The 19,270-nt window shown below is 56.4% G+C and overlaps 1 protein-coding gene across 9 annotated transcripts in view; it reads right to left on the bottom strand.

The window, feature by feature from the left end:
* Sema4d (semaphorin 4D) overlaps positions 1-19,270 on the bottom strand; it is a 112,766-nt gene that overhangs the window by 42,030 nt on the left and 51,466 nt on the right. For 7 of the 9 annotated variants that reach the window (XM_076836987.2, XM_076836986.2, XM_076836985.2 and 4 more), the window contains exon 2: positions 9,917-9,976. The exons of 1 other annotated variant lie outside the window; for it this stretch is intronic. The gene's annotated coding sequence lies outside the window, so the exon portion shown is untranslated. Of the gene's footprint in view, positions 1-9,916; positions 9,977-12,525; positions 12,554-19,270 lie in introns of those variants that run through there. One more of the 9 variants, XM_076836980.2, reaches the window with a different exon arrangement.

Consider the following 19,270-nt stretch of genomic DNA (forward strand, 5'->3'; position numbering starts at 1 on the left):
GGGTTGGAGGAGTGCCCAGTCCACCACAGTTCCAAGCTTTCCTGCTTCTGGCTGAAGAACTGTAAGTGGAAGTTATTAGGAGTTCCATGAGAGATCTTTAAAGGAGGCTGACTCAGCGAGCAATTGTGTTTCCATCCTCAGCCCTTCCTCCTCTTGCAGCCTGGAATTCCGATTGGATGTCTGGCACTCTGGCAGCCATCTCATGATCCATGAAAGTAAGGGTTTCATTCTGTAAATGGCTAAGTGGAAACCCACAAGAGCCAGGGACCCAACACAGCAGAGACGCTACTTCTGCTTTTTACTTTCAACCATCTGTTCCAGACTCGTTCATAAATGGTTCAACTCTGTCAATGACTTGCTTTCAGATTTTTGTTACCAACAGATCCAATTCTAAACTGACACAACCTTCCTGAAACGCAGCCAGCTCACAGTAACAGCAGCCAGGTGATGTTTTCACTATAAATCAGATCAAGTCGCTTTCCCGGGCACAGCCCCTTTCCACGTCTCTCCTGCGTCCTCAGTGACGGCTAAGGACAACCTTGGTCAACCTCATCTGACCTCTCAGGTGTGGGCCCCGCCCACCTGTGAACACACCAAGATGGCCCTCTGCAAGGCCTTGTGGCAGCTGCCCCATCTGCCTGTCCACGCCCCCCAGAACATTTCCAAATGCATCTCCCACTGGTTCCTGGGCCTAGGCACTGGCTCTCTGGGTGACTGGCCAGGATCTGGCCATGGAGCCCACCCTTCTCCCCTCCGAGCTCCCACACAGGCGACGGTCTCCGCGGACGCCCAGAAAACTCACCCCTAACATACATGTTCAGCTCCTTCCCGAGTGTCAGGCACACCCATAGCTCCTGGATGTGACAACGTCCCCTCCCAAGTCAAAGAGAGGAAGAGCCACTGGCCACAAAGCCGCCGTGAGGATGAGCTGGCACTGGGTTGTCCGTCAGGAGACAGCAGGCACCGACACACAATCAGCCCACCGTCCGCGGCTCTCACAAACGGAACTCACACGAGCTGGAAGTCCAGCCCTGACCCTGGGGAAATGTGAGGTGGAGGGGGGTGCCTCACAGAGGCCACCCGCCCAGGGCCTGGCCCACAGACACGCCGTGGACGGTCCTGCTGCCTTTCGTCCAAGTTCTCCTCGCTCGCCCCAAGGCCAGGTGCAGAGGAGGTGGCAAAGATGTCCAGTGGGTTCCCTGAGAGCGCCTGCTACCTCCCAGCTGTCCACCCACCTCTGGGGCAACTGTCCTCTGGTCTTGGAGGCTGCGGGCCTTTCCCAGGTCCCTGTGATGAACATGGGCTGTGGGCACAGGCAGCGGCGTGGCCCCCAGGCCCATTCCTCTCGGCGACTCCCCGCCACAGGGCTAAGGGGAGCAGGCGGCTGGCTGGCCGAGGTCTGTACGATTTCTGGCTGCAGACGGAGCCAGGACCCCCGGGCCCAGGAGGAGGGTGCAAAGTGCAGGCCACACGTGCCCAGCCCCGGGCGGCAGCCAGCGCCCCCTGGTCTGGGTGAGCACCAGGCAGAAGCTGGAGGTGCGTCCCCGGGCGGCCAAGGTCCACACGACCCAGAGAGGCTCGGGACTTGGGGCAGCTCGTGAGGCTGCGAAGGGCCACAGCACAGAGCGGGATGCTCTTCTGAGGACTGTCGGGGCGCCAGCCAGCGTGTCACAGGAAGCCAGCACAATGACGCCAGAGGCTGGCGGCAGACACACCAGCTGCACTCGCTCCAGACGGAGACTGTTACTCAGGCTAGAGAGAAATGCACCACCAGCCACACAGGCCTTACACGGGGCTGAGAGAAGGGTCCGGAAGGGCCGTGTCGAGACGGCTCCGACCCTATGACAGGCAAAGGCACAGAGGGGGCCAAGGGTCAGGGGAGGGGAGGGGAGGGGAGGGAGGGGGTCACAGGGGCTGCAGGGCGGTGAATCCGCTCTGCATGACTGCGATGGTGGGCACGTGTCCTGCAGGCGGCACGACACCACGCGTGACCTTGATGGGAACCTACAGGCTATAGGCAATGACGAGGTGTCATGTAGGGTCTTCGACTGTGGCCAACGGGCGGCTCTGCAGGAGGCTGTGGGTCGCAGCAGGGGACGTGTGCGGACTTCTGTACCTTATGCTGATTCTAAAACAGTCCTAAAAGCTCCAGCCTATTAAAAGGAACAACAGGGCTGAGGTGTGGCTCCGTGGCAGTGGCTCGGTGACACAGGCTCGGTGACAGAGACTCGCCTGGCACACCCAAGGCCCGGAGCTTAATCCCCAGCACCATGAAACGAGGACAATGATAATAAACAGCCCACGGAGGTCCTGTGGGTCAGACAGGGAGTGAGACACCAGGACACGCCCCGGCCACGGAGCCCGCAGACCCGGTCATTTCAGGCCAAACACCCCAGAGAAGCCCAGTCTGTCCTGGAGGTCAGTGGTTGGCAGAGGGCCTATTCTGCTTCGGGCCCCTTGACTCTGGGGGTCCCACGGCACGAGCTAAGCTGGGCTCAGACCCCAGACTGAGGAGATGAGAGACTCTCTCCCAGGTCTCCCCTCCAGTCCAGGAAGCCACCCCGACAAGGAAACACACTGGGAGATGGAAATGGAGGTGGTGGCCCCAGGGGCAGGCCCAACAGCCGGGTCTCCCAGGGGCGCGGCAGGGGGTCCCCTGCTCTGGGGCAGGTGCTGATTTAGCAGTGTCAATGTACTGTCGGGTCCCAAGGTGATGACAGGAAGGGGCGCCCCACTGCCCACCAGGGCCCGGGCATGTCCACCCCACGGACAGGGCAGCTTGCAAACACACCTAACTGCAGAAAGCATAAACCATCACGGCAGTGTCACTGTGCGTGACTATTAGGAAGTCATGAGTTGGGGGCATTTACCTTCACTTTTTTTTTTTTTTTTAATCTTTCATTTTTTTCTAGTTGGAGATGGACACAGCACCTTTGTTTCATTTCTTTACCTTCATGAGGACTGAACCAGGGCCTCAGACGTGCCCGGCGAGCGCTCTGCCACCCAGCCCCAACCCCAGCCCTCCCTTTCCTTTCCAATGAACTGATTTAGCTCTGGGCCGAAGCGACTTGATCTTCGGTAACGCTCCCCAGCCGCAGCGCTGATACCCTGCGGTGCTGAGTGACGTTTCAGACCAAATTGAGCAGAAACCGTAGCCTGAGAGGGGAGCTGTCATCGCAAGCAGAGAAGATGAAACCGAGCTTAAAATGCCACTTTGGGATGAAAGAAAGAATATGTCCTGCTGCAAGGGTTCCTGCAAGTCAAACAATGGGACGGAGATGGAAGAAGAGATAAGAAAGCTGGAGTCCTAGTCTAAGCAGCACTGGTGGAAGAGAGTGCCACAAAATGAGGGATTCTCAGAGAAAGAACAAACAGAAAATACCCAGGACAAAGGGCGTGAGTCTTCACAATGGAAGCGCCCAGCAGCCCGAGTGACCAAAGGCCACCCGTTTAGAGTTATCACCGTAGCCCTGCTGAGAGCCAGGAGGCAGAGCTGCCTTGAAACCCAAGGGAGGGATGTCTCACCGAGAATCTTGAAGCAAATGACTGAGCAGTCAGAACGTCACACAGAAACATGCCTCAGGTTCTCAAGCAGCCTTACCTCTTCCATCCTTTCTCAGAAAACTACTGAAGGATTTGTTCCAACCCAACAAGGGGGAGCCGTGTTCTGGGCCTTCTCTTTCAGGGATCAGGCTGTGCACACGGAGGACAGGCACACACCGTGGGGAGCTGGGGGTGCAGAGACAGGGACCTCACAGGGGCGCTCGATGGATCACCCATCACGTCCCCGGGCTTTGTTTACTGTCTATGGCTCTGGAGGAGTCTGAGGATGAATTAGTAACAGATACACAGATTAAAAAAAAAATAAAGATGCACACATTGAAAATGAGGCAATTAGTGACCCCCGGGGAACAAGAGCGGTTCACAGATGGAAGCGTGATCAGAGTGCATTATCCCGGCCCAGCGCACGGCCTGGTAACAAGAACTGGCCGGTGGAGGGAAGGAGGAGGCAGAGGACCAGAGGATACGACCCTCAACTCCACGCAACATGGTCTCTAAAGGGGTCAAGTCAGGAAATAGGTCAAACCAATTTGATGGAAAAAACCAAAGGCGGTTAGAACAGCTGACACTCGGGGTCTCAGGGCAGCGGAGGTGGGCACAGAGAGCAGCCTGGCGGGCCCGGCTTTCCGTCATTAACTCTATTGATAGCAGGACATGAATTTAAAAGGTCCTGGCCGCATCGAGTAGGGCAGCTCCGCAGGCCGAGGCAGGGTGGCCACCGCGGGAATGTCCTCCCAAGGACAGGAAGAGTGAGCCGGCTGGAGAGCAGGTGCATTTGGACAAATGGGATTATTCCCCAGGCAGCAGGGCGTGCTGAGAGGCACGGCAGGATCTGGTGTCCAGTGCCAGGTCCCAGAGGAGCCTGCAAGGCCCAAGGACTTCACCAGCACGCCTGGGTCCCTCAGAGCACCGAGCCCCTCCTCCGGCCCTTTGCAGGCAGCTCCCACTTCCTGAACACTCTCCCCCCAGGGTCTCTGTGGCTCCTGTAGGGACCCTTTGCTCCAAGGCCACCTCCTTGCCGGCCACCCTCCTCCTCTGCTCTGTGGCTTGTACCGCACATGGCATATGGGCCTGCACAGTGTCCACCCTCCAGTCCCCTCGAGGCAGGGCAAGGCCACTCTGGCTGCCAGCCCTGCCCAGGCCTGCTGCGCATTTATCTCATCAGCAGATACGAGGTCTAGCCCAGGCCCTGCCGCCCTTCCCTAAGGGCCTTAAAGCCGGCCACAAGGGCCTGGAGAGTCCCGCGCGGCACAGAGCTCCAGGGAGGATTGCGGGGTTCACCTTCTGCCATTAGAAGCAAACGGTTTCAGGCAGGGCACACAAGACACCCTCCGACCCACTGCCACCACCGCTTGCCTTCCAGGAACAGTGCTCCGTGGCCAGGGCGGGACGCCGCAGGCAGGGCCACCCTCTCAAAATCGAAATCACAACAGCCGGGTGGGACGCCCCTCTGTGCTGGCTTTCTTGAGCATCCCCGGGAGCCGAGGGTTGTGAACGTGCACTTGGCGGTGACAGCGTGAACTTGTCGCCCTTTGCATTCAGAAAGGACGGCCTGACAAAGGAGCCCATTAGAGAGACGGGGTTACGAATGTCACTCCATCTCACAAGCGTAATTAAGTGCACCGGCCCGCTGTAAATGTCAGAGAGTGGAGCTTGGCGGGGTGCGCTGAGCCCCTCCATCCCGCCTGTCGGGGCCTGTCAGGTGGCAGCGCTCCTCCTCCAGGACCCTGGGAATCAAAGGGGCTGCGGCGGAGAGAAGAGCAGCTCCAGAAACCAGCGGGGGCGGGGCTGGAGCACGGGGCTGGGGGCACGTGTCCGCATGCGTGCATGTGCACAGCTCTGTGTGCAGAGGCGTCACTTGTGTGTGTTCCCACATGTGGATGCGTCCGTGTGAGCAGGTGCATCTGTGACGACATACGCACACATCTATGTGCACTGTGTGAACCTTCTCTGCATGCATACATGCATGCCCCTGTGTGCGCACGTACATGTGTGCACACCTGCAGCTGTGTGCGTGTGCAGGACACAAGTGTACATCTGTGCACACACGGCATCTGCGGGTGCCTGCACACGTGCACATCTGGATGCCATATTTATGTGTCCCATAGGCGCTGACCTACATGGCCTCTTGGATGCAGCTCCTCCCGGGACCTGAGTGGGATGGATCACTGGGGGGACACCCTCACGGCCACTCAGAAGGTGCCGGGGCTCCAGCCGGGAGCAGGATGCACCCTCATTCACATCCAGGGGAAACTGCGACAGGAGACCTCGGGTGAGCTGGGGACACGCTGATGTGAGGAGGGGGTCACCACCTGGGCCCCCAACCCTCTGCAGACACCTGGCTGGCGGAGCCTGCCTGGATCCCTTTCATCTCCTCGGTTTGCCCAGACAGGGCGCGTGAAGGTCCACACCCCTCTGCGCCCTGCGGCCACAGCGGAGGACACGCTCCCAACCTTCCCTGAGCTGTCGGGTGGCAGGAGGAGGGAGCACCGCGGCCCTCCCCAGACACACCCTGCCCTGGCGAGCCCTGGCAGCTCTGCCCCTGAGGAGTCCTGCCCAGGTCCCCTCTGCCTCCCCATCACGGTGCTGGCCTCCCCATTGTGCACGCTGAGGACAAGAAGGGCCTTGTCCCTTAGACTGCGGAACAGGGGTCGGGGCTCCCTGAGCTGCAAGCTAACCGTTCACTGTTCCAACTTCGGTTTTCCCAGAACTGAGAGCCGACCTCAGCTCTGCAGGGGCACGCTCAGCCCTGCCACGGCCTTGTCCTGGACACACCTAGCAGGGCGGCCGGCCAAGACCGTCTCCAGGACGCCCTCGCACCTCAAGCCACCTCGCAGAAGCCAGCAAGTCACCGCAGGCATCTGAGAAGCTCTCACGCTTGCTCCCACCCCAAACCCAAGCTCATGTCCTGGGCACCTTGCTGGACAGGACAGCAGGGAAGGACACAGAGGCTGGGAGGAGGGAAGGACACCCAAACCAAGGGCATGAGCAGGTGTGTGGCAGGAGCAGGGCTGCCCTGGGGGTGGCAGGAGGCTCCTTGAGCAGGGGCCACCACTGCAGAGAAGCAGTCACACCACTCTGTGTCTGGGATGGGTGTCGACAAAACTGTCTCCACAGGGTCTGGGTGGCACATGCGTGTGCCTCGTGGCGCAGACGGCCGAGCACTTGGAGAAATGAGAGCTCATTTCAACTTCCACTGGCCTAGAGCTCCCCCAACCCCTCCAGGAGGCCCACAGACGCTCCGAGCAGGGCAACGGCTCCCAGGGACCGCGTGGTTTGCACCGGGCAATGGCCAGCCCTCAGAGGGGATGCTGCTGGCCACCCAGCCTGGAAAGGATCAGCAGTGCTGGACCTTTGTAAATTTTTTTCCTCGTGTGTGTGACAGTGCTACACCCACGAGTGAACCCAGGGCCTGGGCCACGCTGGGCAAGCGCTCACCGCCGAGCGGCGCCCCCAGCCCGTGCCGCACCTTGCAGTGGTGGCTGTAAATGTTGATGTCAGCCGGTAAATTCAGTCTCTGAATCCTAACCCCAGCGTGATCAGCCCAGGAGGGTGGTGTCCTCACCCATGGAATTAGCGTCCTTACAAAAGAGGCGCCAGAGAGCTGCCCCACCTCTCCCATCCCAGGGAGGGCAAGCAAGAAGGTGCCATGCACCAACCAGGAAGTGCCCTCGCCAGCACCGACCATCCAGCGCCTTGAGCTGGGTTTCCCGTTTGCGAAAGAAAGGGTGGAGGTGAGTTTTTGCTGTTTATAAGATGCCCAGTTTGTGGCACTGTATTACGGCAGCCCGTGCCGATCACTCAACCTGGGGGCCCGCTGACACCATGGGGATCTCCGTACCAGGCACAGCATATACCCAGGGAGGTCACTTGAAATGTCCCTGAAAGAGAGGGTAAACTCATGCAAAAGGTACCATGCTTAAGTTTGTTTTAATTGGAGTTTACTTCCATTCTTAATTTTCCCACATTATGAAATATTTTGATCTTCAAAAATAATTCCACTAACCAGGCGCCACAGTGGGACATGCCTGTAAGTAATCCCAGTGACTTGGGAGGCTGAGGCAGGAGGACCACAAGTTTGAGACCAGCCTCAGCAACTTGGTGAGGCCCTGTCTCAAAAAATTAAAACATGGCTGGGGATGGGACTCAGTGGTTAAGCATCCCTGGGTTCAATCGCCAGTCTCCCCTCCCAACCCCGTCAAAAAAAATTACTCCACTAAATAAATGAAAACTAAAATAAGAGACCACTCACTAATTACCCACCAGGCAGACAGAAATTGAAGACCTCTACCTGCCGTGCTGGTGAAGGTGTGGTACAATGGACTCCTGTGGCCATTTGGAATGACCCCCTTCACATATGCTCCCATCCCGGCAGTCCTGGGCAGCAGCCCCACGACAGGCAGAGGTCACCCCAACTAGAGGTGATTCCTCAACCAGGGGCCAGGGGCTGCACCCCAGGGAGACAAGCAGCTGCTGCAGGTGGGCAGGTGGGCAAGGACCACGCCGCCACCACGTGCCAAAGCAGGCACTGGGCATCGTGGGAGCTGTGGCCCACACTGTGTGGAGGGAAGGTGTGCTACTACACACACACACGCACACGCACACACATACCCAGGGAGTGCACACACAAGGATACAGACACACAAAGATACAGCAGCAGACACACAGAGGTGCCAAACATGAGCACACACAGGGACACGTATCCAGCTGTTTACAGACTACCTGGAGGAAAAGGGGCCAGGGGACTCACTTTTTACGTTTGCATTTTAAAAACGAAATTGCATTTTTGCATGTATTGCTTTTGGCAAAATAAAAAAAAAAATTAATTCACTAAAACTGGATCCCTCTCTCAACTCTATGGAAGTGTGTTGGAAACCTAAACTCAACACAGGAACGTGCGGAGCGGCCTTCAGCGTCGTCTCCATGTGCGAACACATTTTTGGGTGCAGGTGACTATTTCCTGCCATTTCTTTGGCTCTCATGCATCTATCCAAAAAATGAGCAGTGCTTCTTTCTCTGAACAGACCTCAGGCTTTTTATGACAGCAATGCAAAAAGTAACAGGGAGGGCCTCTCCTCCTGGGCCCCCACTGGACCCTCCTACAGCTTCTCCCATGGAGCAGCCTGCCTTCAATTTCCTCATCGCTGAAGGTTCCGAGACATTTCTTTAAAATAAAGAGGCCAACACAATTCAAAGATAAACTACCCAAGCAGGGAGGAAAATGAAACTTGGCACTCAGATAAAAAGCGACCTCCAGCTGGGTGTGGTGGCGCACGCCTGCAATCCCAGTGGCTTGGGAGGCTGAGGCAGGAGGATCGTGAGTCTAAAGCCAGCCTCAGCAACAGCGACGCACTAAACAACTCAGTGAGACCCTGTCTCTAAATAAGATATAAAATAGGGCTGGGGATTGGGGCTCAGTGGTCAAGTGCCCCTGAGTTCGATCCCCAGTACCAAAAAAAGAAATAAAGTGACCTCCCAAACTGATATGAAGGCCCCCACCACCAAAATGTACCAAGTAATTTATTTAAAAAAAAAAAAAAAAAAAAAAAAGTGCCTAAAGCAGTTCCACACACATCAGAGTCACAGCAGTCCCCAGAGATGGCGGTGCGCTAGGTAAAAGCATCCTCCCACGCTGGGGAAGTGTGCTCTTGTTCTGGTCCCTGGTGGACCAGCGGCAGAGCCTTCTGAGAGCAGCAGAACCCGTAGTCCCACCACCAGAGGAAGAACAGGGCACCAGGGACGGTGGTGTCTGCCTGTAATCCCAGCGGCTCCGGGGACTGAGGCAGGAGGATCCAAGTTCAAGGACAGCCTCACCAACTTAGTGAGACCCTATCTCAAAATAAAAAATGAAAAAGGGCTGGGGGTGCAGTTCGCTGGTAAGGCACCCCTGGGTTCAATCCCCGTAGGAAAAAAAAGGAGGAATACGGAAAGGACGAGGGAAAGATGGGGGCACGGGGCTTTCCTTCTGCTTTCACTCACTGAACAACTCTGTCTTAGCTCAAAACCAGAAGGGCATGGCGAGGAACTGACCCCAAACAAGATTAATAAGAACATGGCCCACATCTAGGAAGGGTGTATCCAGAGCCTCCACTGACTATCTCCCTACATCCCCCAAAAGAGGAGAGCAAGCTTCCTGGAGTCCCACTGGGGTCCACCCTGTGGCCACTGCCACCACCCAGTGGAGAAGGGACCCCAGGGAGTCAGGAAACGTAATGGGAGAGAAAGAAAAGGAAAGGGCAGCCTCAGGGTTCGGGACCCAGCACCCACCCAGCCCAGGAGCCAAGTCTGAACTGTGTCCCCAGATCCACCCGAGCCCTCTACGAGGCCTCCTTTTGATTAAAACAAAATGATTCACCTGTGTCTTGTGCCTCTGAAGATTTCCCACTTCTAGGAAGGAGTCCTCAGAACCTCGACTCTGAAAATAATGAAAAACAAAGACAGGTAAGGCCTTGAATGGTCCACCCTGGAGGAAACCCAGCGTCACTCCTCGGAAAGCACTGAAACTCTTCCCACTTTTTAAAACCTCTGGACCCCTAGGCTGACCTTCTCACCCAGGACCAACTTGGCCAGCCTCCGCGATGCAAATGGCAGGGAGGTGGCTGGGCGGCCCCTTCTCCAACCGAAGGGGAAGTGTGGTCCCATGGGTCACCTGGCGCAAGAGCCCTGACCACAGCAACTCTCTTGCAAAACAGGTCATCTGAATACAACCACCGTCCCAGTTAGCAGAGTTCAAGCATCCACTGAGCACCCTCTCACTGGCTAGTAATTTCCCATGTGTCCCTTACAATTCATCTCCACAGGGCCACCAAGGGAAAGACCAAGACGGGTGACATTACAAGAACCAAACCGGGTCCCTCTTCCTTTTGCTTATCTGTCTGTGGGATGGAACCCAGGCTTCCAGCATGCTAGGCGAGTGTTTGACCACTGAGCTACGTCCCAGCCCTCCTCTGTTTTTGATGGTAGTTTTTAAGCCAAAGAGAAACATGTCTGCTATGACGCAAGCAAGGTTTCTGGAACGGGCCTGTTACCCTGCTCAGTGTGGGACAGAGTCCTCCAAACAGGGGTCCCTGGGCCCAGTGACATCACCAACGATCAGAACAAGAGCGTTGATCTCAAAGGCTTTGCAAACCTGGAGGCCGTGGGGGCTGGAGACGGTCCAGACAGTGCCTAAGGCGATGCTCCCTGGGGTTTTTCCCTCTTGCCTTCCAAGTGACTACAACCACCGGTGACACCCCAGACCTCCCCCCAGACCCCTCACTCCAGTTTCTCTGTGTCAGCAAATGACCACTAGGGCAATGTGCAGAAACGGTCACCATCCATCCACTCCCGCTCACCCCCAGGGCTGCCAGAGGCAGCAATAGCTGCTTTTTTTTCTTTTTCTTTTGGATCGTGGGGATCTAACTCAGGGGCCCTTAAGCCATCTCCAGCCCTTTCTGAGGCAAGGTCTAAGTTGCTTAGGGACCCACTAAGTTGGTGAGGCTGTCCTTGAACTTGGATCCTTCTGCCTCAGCCCCCAGAGATGCTGGGATTACAGGCCTGCACCACCAGGCCTGGTACCCTCCCCTGAGCAGCTCTGCAGGGGCCTGGCAAGGGCCACGGGCACCCGGAGCTGGAAGCCACTGTTCCCACTGGAACGCCAGGGAGGCAGGTCTGCACACGGCTGGGCAGCAGTGTCGTGAGGTCCACCATGTTGCGGGCATCTGCAAAGGCTCCATGCTGACCCACTCAAATGGGCCTCGCTGTCACTCAGGGAGGGAGAGGGGAGAGCAGCGTCTGGGGACAGTGCTAGAAACACAGGGGTTCAAGCGTCAAAAAGAGGTTCGGACAAATAACGCGAATGCCGCAATTCTGAAACCGAAAAACTTCTCCAAAAGTAAGTACGCCTTTGTCACTTTAATAAATAAAGGCCAGGCCTAGAACTGCTTGTCCTGTGACTAGACAAGACGGGTGGCCCATTTGCCCTCATTTCACAAAGGACAGAGGACAGGGAGGCTGGCACACGGAAGGCCCTGGGTTCCATCCCTGCACTGAAGAAGCAAAAATCACCCACAGGGGCGGAGCACCTCGTGGACGTCTGATCCTCCAGAGGCTCCGACAACCCAGCTTGATGACTGTGTCCCTGCCTCCCGTCCTCCAGCCTCGAGTCTGGGTCAGACATCCAACACCCTGCTTCTAGCCCGAGCTTCTGGGCCGCAGCACACTTCCGGCCTGGGTAAGCCACCCGGGACCCAGGCTCGTCTTCGCCCTCCCCTCAGACATTTTCTGCTTCCTCAACACAAACCCCACAAGCTATAATTAGTATCACCCCACCAAGAGCAAGCAACAGCAAGACACTCTCCCCGAGTAATTACCCATCACAGTGGTTTAACTCTGCACCTCCCAGTTCCCGAAAAGCACCCCGCATCCTGTTCACAGACTAAGGCGAGGTCCTAGGGAGAGAGCAGGATGAGCCTGAAGGTCCTCCCCTCCCAGCACCCGCAGGAGGCAGGCCAGTGGCACTTAATGACCCCGAATGACAAGGGCTCCTTCATGATGCCTCCCGTCCCAGCAGAAGCACCCAGGTGTCCCTCAGCCCCTGCAGGAGGGGAGGGGCAAAGCATGGGGCTCTGGGGTCGGGACTACCCAAGCTCCAGGTCTGCTTCTGCAAGTAACTTGGGGAAGTCACTGGGCTCTCTGGGCCTGTTTCCCCTTTCAGTTGGTTGTGGTAAGGACCTGAGATCATTCTACAGGAAGAGCTTTCCCTACCACCAGGCCCCTAGAGGGGCACTAGCCAGCGCTAACTATGGTCAACTACGGTCACCTACGCAGGTGGGGCTAGCCAGAGTCAGCTATGGTCAACCGTGCCGCTGCCCACACCTGCCCTGCTAAGGCTGAGCAAGACATTTTAAAAAGCAGGGTTTAGTCATTAGCACATCTGAGCTCTGTTCCCGGTGACCAGGGGCCCACCAGCCTCGGCCTACTCACTGGGGGTTACGGTGCTGAGGCTGCCCGTGTCCGTCCGTGCCCAAAGAGTATGGCTTGGAAACACCTCCACCGGCTGCCTCGGCTGTGGCTGGGGAGGGGCTCAAGCCCCCTGCTCAACTCCTTCATCCCAGCAGCACGCCATGGGGGACCCTCCGCTGGGACCAGCGCTCCAGGACATGCCTCAGAGGGGTGGGGACGCACACGGGAACACACTGCTGCTTCTCACCAACACCACTGCAGTTAGCAGAGTTCAAATATCAACTGAGCATCAACTGACCGCCGGGCAGACTGGCCCTAAAGAGCAAGGTGAGGAGTGGGGCCAAGATACTGCACATGCACCCTCTGACCCAGCAGCCGTCCACCAGGACTCACCCATGGGGGCCAGAGGCCCCAGTGCAAGGTTACCCAGCAGGAAAACTCCAGAAACTTCTAGAAGAATTCATCAGCACATGTGTGTCACACAGTCCTGACTTACCAGGACTCAGCTCAATGACTTCCCAACTTTATGAAGGTTCAAAAGTGACACACATTCCGCAGGACCATACCTGGAATTCTGGCCTTCTCCCCGGCTTGCGATATGTGGGAAATCCTCTCCCAGGATGCAGGCAGCATCCGCAAGCCACAGCTCCCCGTCAGCCACCCGATGACCTGGGGGGCAGGGGACACTCTGCAGCGTGCTGTGTGGCTAAGCTAGGAAGGTCAGCAGGTTAGGTGTCCCAAATGCATTATTTACTTACAATAGCTTCAACTTACCACGGATTTACCCAGACATAACTGCATCCTAAGTCATGGACAAATCTCTCTCTATATATAACATATGCATACTTTTCTTAATATGCAAAACTCGTGCCCAGACCCAGGGTGCAATACTAGGCATGGTTAAAAAGAATAAAGCTGCCATTGGTAAGAGAGGGTGCCACGATCTACTGTTCCCGGTGGTGTGTGTGGTACGTTCCCACCGTGAAGGCATTCGGTGGGCGGCCACTCGCCTGTTCAAAAGAACAATTTGTTAGACAAAAACTGAACCCAGGAAGTGCACGGGTCTGGCCTCCTGTGGGGAGCACTTCATCTTTCATAATCTGGATTCTTTAAAACTACCTTAACTCATATCTTACGCACCAACTTTTCTAATTAGAATTATTTTTAATCGGAAGCCAGGCAATTCGGAAGGCTGAGGCAGGAGGATTGCAAGTTCAAGGCCGGCCTGGGCACTTTAGCAAGACCTTATCTCAAAATAAAAATAAATAAATAAAAGGGGACAGGGATATGGCTTGGTGGTAAAGTGCAAAGTGTCCCCGAGTTCAATCCCCACTACAGAAAGAGAATATTTAAAATCTGACATCAAAAGATAATGTAACTGTAGAAGACTTTAAGAACTCAGAAAAGGCTAGCAAAGAAAACATTTCTGGCAAAGTTTTCTTTCTTTTTAATATTTTTCAGTTGTCAATGGATCCTTCATTTTACTTATTTATTTATATGCGGTGCTGAGGATGGAACCCACCCATGTCACACACTGAGCCCCAGTCCCGGCCCCGGCAATGTTTTCTTAAGAAAGAGGTAATAACTATTAAAAAAAAAAAAAAAATCCCATTTCTGACGTCTTCCTAGAGGAACTCTGCTAAGTCGATTTCACCTAAATGGCCGTTTTCACCACCGGCAGGCAGACGTGCATTGCCGACAGCTGGATATTCGGTTGGAATTTCTCATTCTAAGAAACGAGGGCACGGTTCACGGGCCGGGGGAAGAACGTGCCAGCCCAGCTAAAGGTGGCAGCAGCCCAGCCCCATCCAGGAAGGGCACCCCGATGGCCACACTGGAGGCAGGACCCCAGCCACTCCACTGTGACCCAAAAGGCAGTTTGTGACCATGTCACTGCCAGACTGAGACCTGAATTTCAAGAAAGAGGAAGGACCTGGGGCCTGTGGGTGGCAGGAAGGAGGTGGGACCCCCGTGGGTGACACTGGGTCCCTGCAGTCCTGTGCGCCCCACTGCTGACCCCACAGCACCCTGAGCACCGCATCACGGCTACTGCTCCACAATTAAATATGACGATGCTGGACATTCAGGTCACTTCCCATGCTCCACCTGAATTCACTTTTAAAGACTGACTCGAGGACTGGAGTGTGGCTCCGTGGCAAAGCGTCTGCCTTGCGTTCTCAAAGCCCTAGACTCGACCCCCAGTTTCAAAACAATAAGACCAAAAAAAAGAACACCACCAAAAATATTTAAAAAATCAAAAAACTGACTTGAACCACCAGCAAAACTTGACCGAGAACCTTTTCTATCCAGAATGTTCAAAGTGACATTTACAGAGGTCACCAGGGCAGGGTCACAGGGTGGATCCTGCTGGGCAGTGACACAGGCTCAGGGCTGGGTCCCCTCCCCATCATGTATTTTCATTCTGTTTTCTTCTAGACTTTTCCAGTTGGTTCAGCTCAACTAATTTTTGAAAATGGAGCTATAAACCACAAGGCGCCTGGCGTAAATATTTTTTATACTTCTTTCAAGGCAATTAGGCACCTTAATTAAGTGCTTGTTTATTCTCCCCAGAAGCGGGAGGGCAGAGTGGGTTCCAAGGCCAGCTCAGACCACCTGCAGCCACATCCTGCTGGGCCACCTCCAGCAGGCCACTGCCCACCCCCACGGTGGCTTCCACAGCACCTCCCCTTCCCCAGCACATTCTAAACCACCTCCCCCAATTCTGGCTTCTCCCTCAGCACCTCCCCTGCCCTCAGCTGCTCCCTCTGAACCTCCCCCACCCCCAGCTACTACATCAGAAACTTCCAGCCTCCAGCCACTCCTCAGCGCCTCCACCTTTCCCAGCTACTCCCCCAGAACAGGACAGCCACAGCCCTACCTCCAGGGATGGCACCGCACCAATGAGGAATCGTCACTTCAGAAGTGGACACTAAATGCTAAAAACTGCAACCCACAACAGCACTGTCCCCCACGACACAGGGGGGGTCCCACTTGGAGAAAGGTCTGGGCAGAAGCTAGATGACCGCACCCCAAGAGAAACGAGCCTGGGTAAGAAGACGGTCTTCTGCGGCCCACACTGGCCTCCTCCCTGGCCTTCACTCTGGGATCTGGGCCTACATCCCAAGTTCCCTTTTTAAAACTCATGACCGTGACATTAGCCTTGATCACTACCCTCAGCTCCGCGCGGCCTGAATCAGGCACGCTCCTTGGACTCTAAACTCACCCAGGCCCTCCCTTCCAGAACCTCCCGCCAACCCCACCGACCCACAGTGACCTCTGCGCTCTCCTCCCTGAGCGCTCTCAGGTGGACACCCCAGCAGCCCCAGGCCTTGGGGTCCTCTGCCACCTCCCCTCTCCTGCACCCGACACCCAGAGGGCCAGTCACAGTGGACAGTCGGCACCTCCAGACCCACAGGCCTGAGGTTCTGGGGTTCATAAGGGCTCAGCGGCCACCTGCCTCTCTGATGGAGACCCCATGTCCTCCCTCCTCCATCTCCTTCCCCATCAGGTCCTGAGCAGCCTTGGCCTGCCTTCCAGGATCCCCCGTCTGTCCTGACCCCACTCTTCCTTCCCTCACAGCCACGTCCCACCCAACAGCACACACCACCAGGCCTTCCACACATGGTCGCCATCTGCCTCCTGCTACTCACCAGGGAGTGAGCACCAAGTCCCAAAAGCAGCTCCTCGGTCTCCCTGGCCAGGTCACTCTTGCTTACGGGATGCTCCACCCCTTGTCTCCAGAGCCTGCAGGAGAAGGGCCCAGCCTCCAACCCGATGTCCCCAAGGGTGCCTCACAATTCCCAAGGCAAAGCTTTTCATCCTTCTTGTGCAGTGTGACAACACACCACCGCTAAGACCCAGCCCCCAAATAATGACTAAGCAGCGTCCTGACCCACCAGGGCCCGCATGACCAGGAGGGGCCAACGCAGAGAACCAACCTGCACCCCAAAGACCACTGCCCCCCTTCCAACATAACATCCCCCTCCGGCCACCACACCAGGGGCTCAGCCCGCAGATCAGGGCCAGCACCGACCTGTCCTCTAGGAAACAGAGCCTCCCTGGGCCGGCTTTCAGTGAGCAGAAGGGTATTAACATCCGCCTTCAGGGAAGGTGACCAAGTGACAGTGACCTTTCACGAGGCGCCCTGCTGGATTCTGCATGTCAGGCTGCCAGCCACCTCAGCGCCGTGTGGCACAGATGAATGAGCTGTTCCTGACTCCTGGGGTGTGCACAGAACGGACCTTAATATTCCACAATCCCACACACCCCAACCCCTCCCGGGGCCCAAGCTAAAGGCCACAAACCTGCTGCCCCAACCTTGGGGACCGAGGCACACCAGCTCCACTGTGTGGCCCCGCTGCAGCACGTCCAGCCCTGTGGCACCGCCGCCCAGCACCCCGCTGAATGCTCTCAGAGCCGTTCCCGTGGGACGGGTTTTATGGCACTCCTGAGACTAGGAAAAACAGGCTCATGAAAGTCCAGCCTCGGTCTAGGGCTGCGGTGAGAGCTGAGACCCAGGGCGCGCTCAGCCTGGGGACTTCAGAGCTCCCCGGCCAGAAAAGGCGCAGGAGTGGGCTCTGGGCACTAGGACTGCAGGAGGTTTTCTATTCTGCTGTGTTTTGAGCTGACCCCTGCAACCCGACCCCTGCCTGCAGCTCCCACCCCCTCCTCCAAGGACCCCTGAACAGACGAAGCACTTCAGAAACACCTCCTTTTCTTCCCCACTTGCTGGTAGTACTAACACCCCAGAATCTGCTGGGTGTGGTGGCACACACCGGTGATTTCAGGGACTCGGGAGGCTGAGGCAGGAGGACTGCAAGTTCAAGGCCAGCCTCAGCAACTTAGCAGGGCCCTAAGCAATCTGCGAGAGCCTGTCTCAAAATACAAAAATAAAAAGGGCTGGGGATGTGGCTCAGTGGTTAAACACCTCTGGGTTCAATCCCCAGCATCCCCATGCAGAAAATGACAGAATCTTCCAGAACCACGGCCTGGTGTAGGACTGTGGGCCACAGGATGGAACCCCAAGGGGCTCCTGGTGCCCTCCTGTCTGCACAGCGGGAGTAAGATCATGCCATTTCACCAGGGGCCCAACTCTCCTCTAGGCTGGGGTCCTGCCCTGCAACTCCACACCCAGCCCAGCTGCAGGGTGACAGGAAGCCTGCCCTCACATCATGGTGCAGGCCCAGTAACAGTGGACAGGCCCAGGTCAAGCAGGGACTTCTTTTTTAAGTCTCAAAGCCGCAAAATGCCAGTCTCCCTGCTGTCATCGTTAGCAATTCCTTAAAAGTACAGCAAAATGACACAGTGAGCCAGCGTGACCGCAGGTTACAGCCAAGACTGGTGGGCAGGGGCCAGAGCCAACGTGAGGCCCTCACTTACAGTCCCCTCCCTAGGACACGGCACACCCATTAAACACACCTGCTCCAGCCAACGCTCGTCCACTACCCCCTGGCAGGAGGAAAAAGAGATGCCAGGTCCATCCGACTTTTAGTGCCGACTTTCAACTCAACGTCACCTCTCTCCAAAGACCACAGGAACTGCATGTACCTTAGGCCTTGGTATCAGGTGAGCATTGCAATACTGCTTGTCATTTTGAGACTCTGGGTTTTGTCTTGTTTTTTTTTTTTAATGAGGTCTTGCTATGATGGCCAGGCTGGCCTTGAACTCCTGGGCTCCAGTGACCCTCCCACTCAGCTTCCTGAGTGGCCAGGACTCCAGGCATATGCCATTGCACGTGCAAGTTCTTAACCACACTGGAACCAAACCAGCCCACACCCCACCAGCAGCCCACCCCACGGTCACTGTGGCTCGGGGACCCACTCCACCCAAGCTCAGCCACCCCCAGCACTGTGACAGGAGGCAGCAAACACTGCTGGCCCACAGCTGCGGCCCTGGGGAGACCCAGCCTTTCCCCAGCAGAGAAGTACCGGCTTCCCTCCCGGCCCTAAGAAAATGACTGTGCAGCTGCTGGCATGTTTACGGCCAGAATTTCAATTAGTTTCTAGTTTCCAAAGACCCGCGTGACCCTCGAGCGAAATGCTGTAAGCCGAATATTGGATTAGAGGCTGATTCACTGTAATCCTGTGAATTATAACCAATCCTCTTAGCCCGATTTCTCGCAGTTCATGGGGCTGATGTTTCTCCTTGACTCACTCGCTCACTCCCCAGGGAGTCACAAGAGGCAGGGGACAAGCTAAACCGTGACCCGCCTGAGCCCACAGAGTGCAGGGGTGTGCGATCCCGGGGAGCCAGCTCTCCCAAGACAGAAGGACCAAGGAGGGAGCTGGTGACCCTCCGGGGGAAATGGAGCCCTGAGGGGGAATCACCCACTGCTGTAATCGGTGGATCACAAATTAAGAATCAGGTGGATCTCAGTTCCAGGAGGCTGCTCTGCACCCTTTAAATGCAGACTCCCCACCCCGACCCCGGTTGATGGCAAGCGGCAGGTGTCATTCTGTCCGGTGAGCTCAAAGGCTCAAGGCCTGGGCAGTCTGGCCAGGCCAACAGTGACTGTCCTTCCGTGAGACGGCAATTCCACAGGGAGTGAAGGGTCTCCTTGCCCTGAGCTGTGTCACCTTCCAGATGATTCAGAATGGGTAAGGATGGCGGGTCACTCGAGGGGGAGCTGGTGAGTCACTGTCACCAGATTCCAGCAGAGTCATCTGAGCTCACAGCTCTGGCAGGACCAACTGGGTCCGGGAAGGGGGTTGGACCCACAGCTAGGGACAGGTTAGGAATCACATGTGGACCAGGCAGAGCCGTCTCC

This window comes from Callospermophilus lateralis, chromosome 17, assembly GCF_048772815.1.
Source record: "Callospermophilus lateralis isolate mCalLat2 chromosome 17, mCalLat2.hap1, whole genome shotgun sequence".
NCBI classification, from domain to species: Eukaryota; Metazoa; Chordata; class Mammalia; order Rodentia; family Sciuridae; genus Callospermophilus; species Callospermophilus lateralis.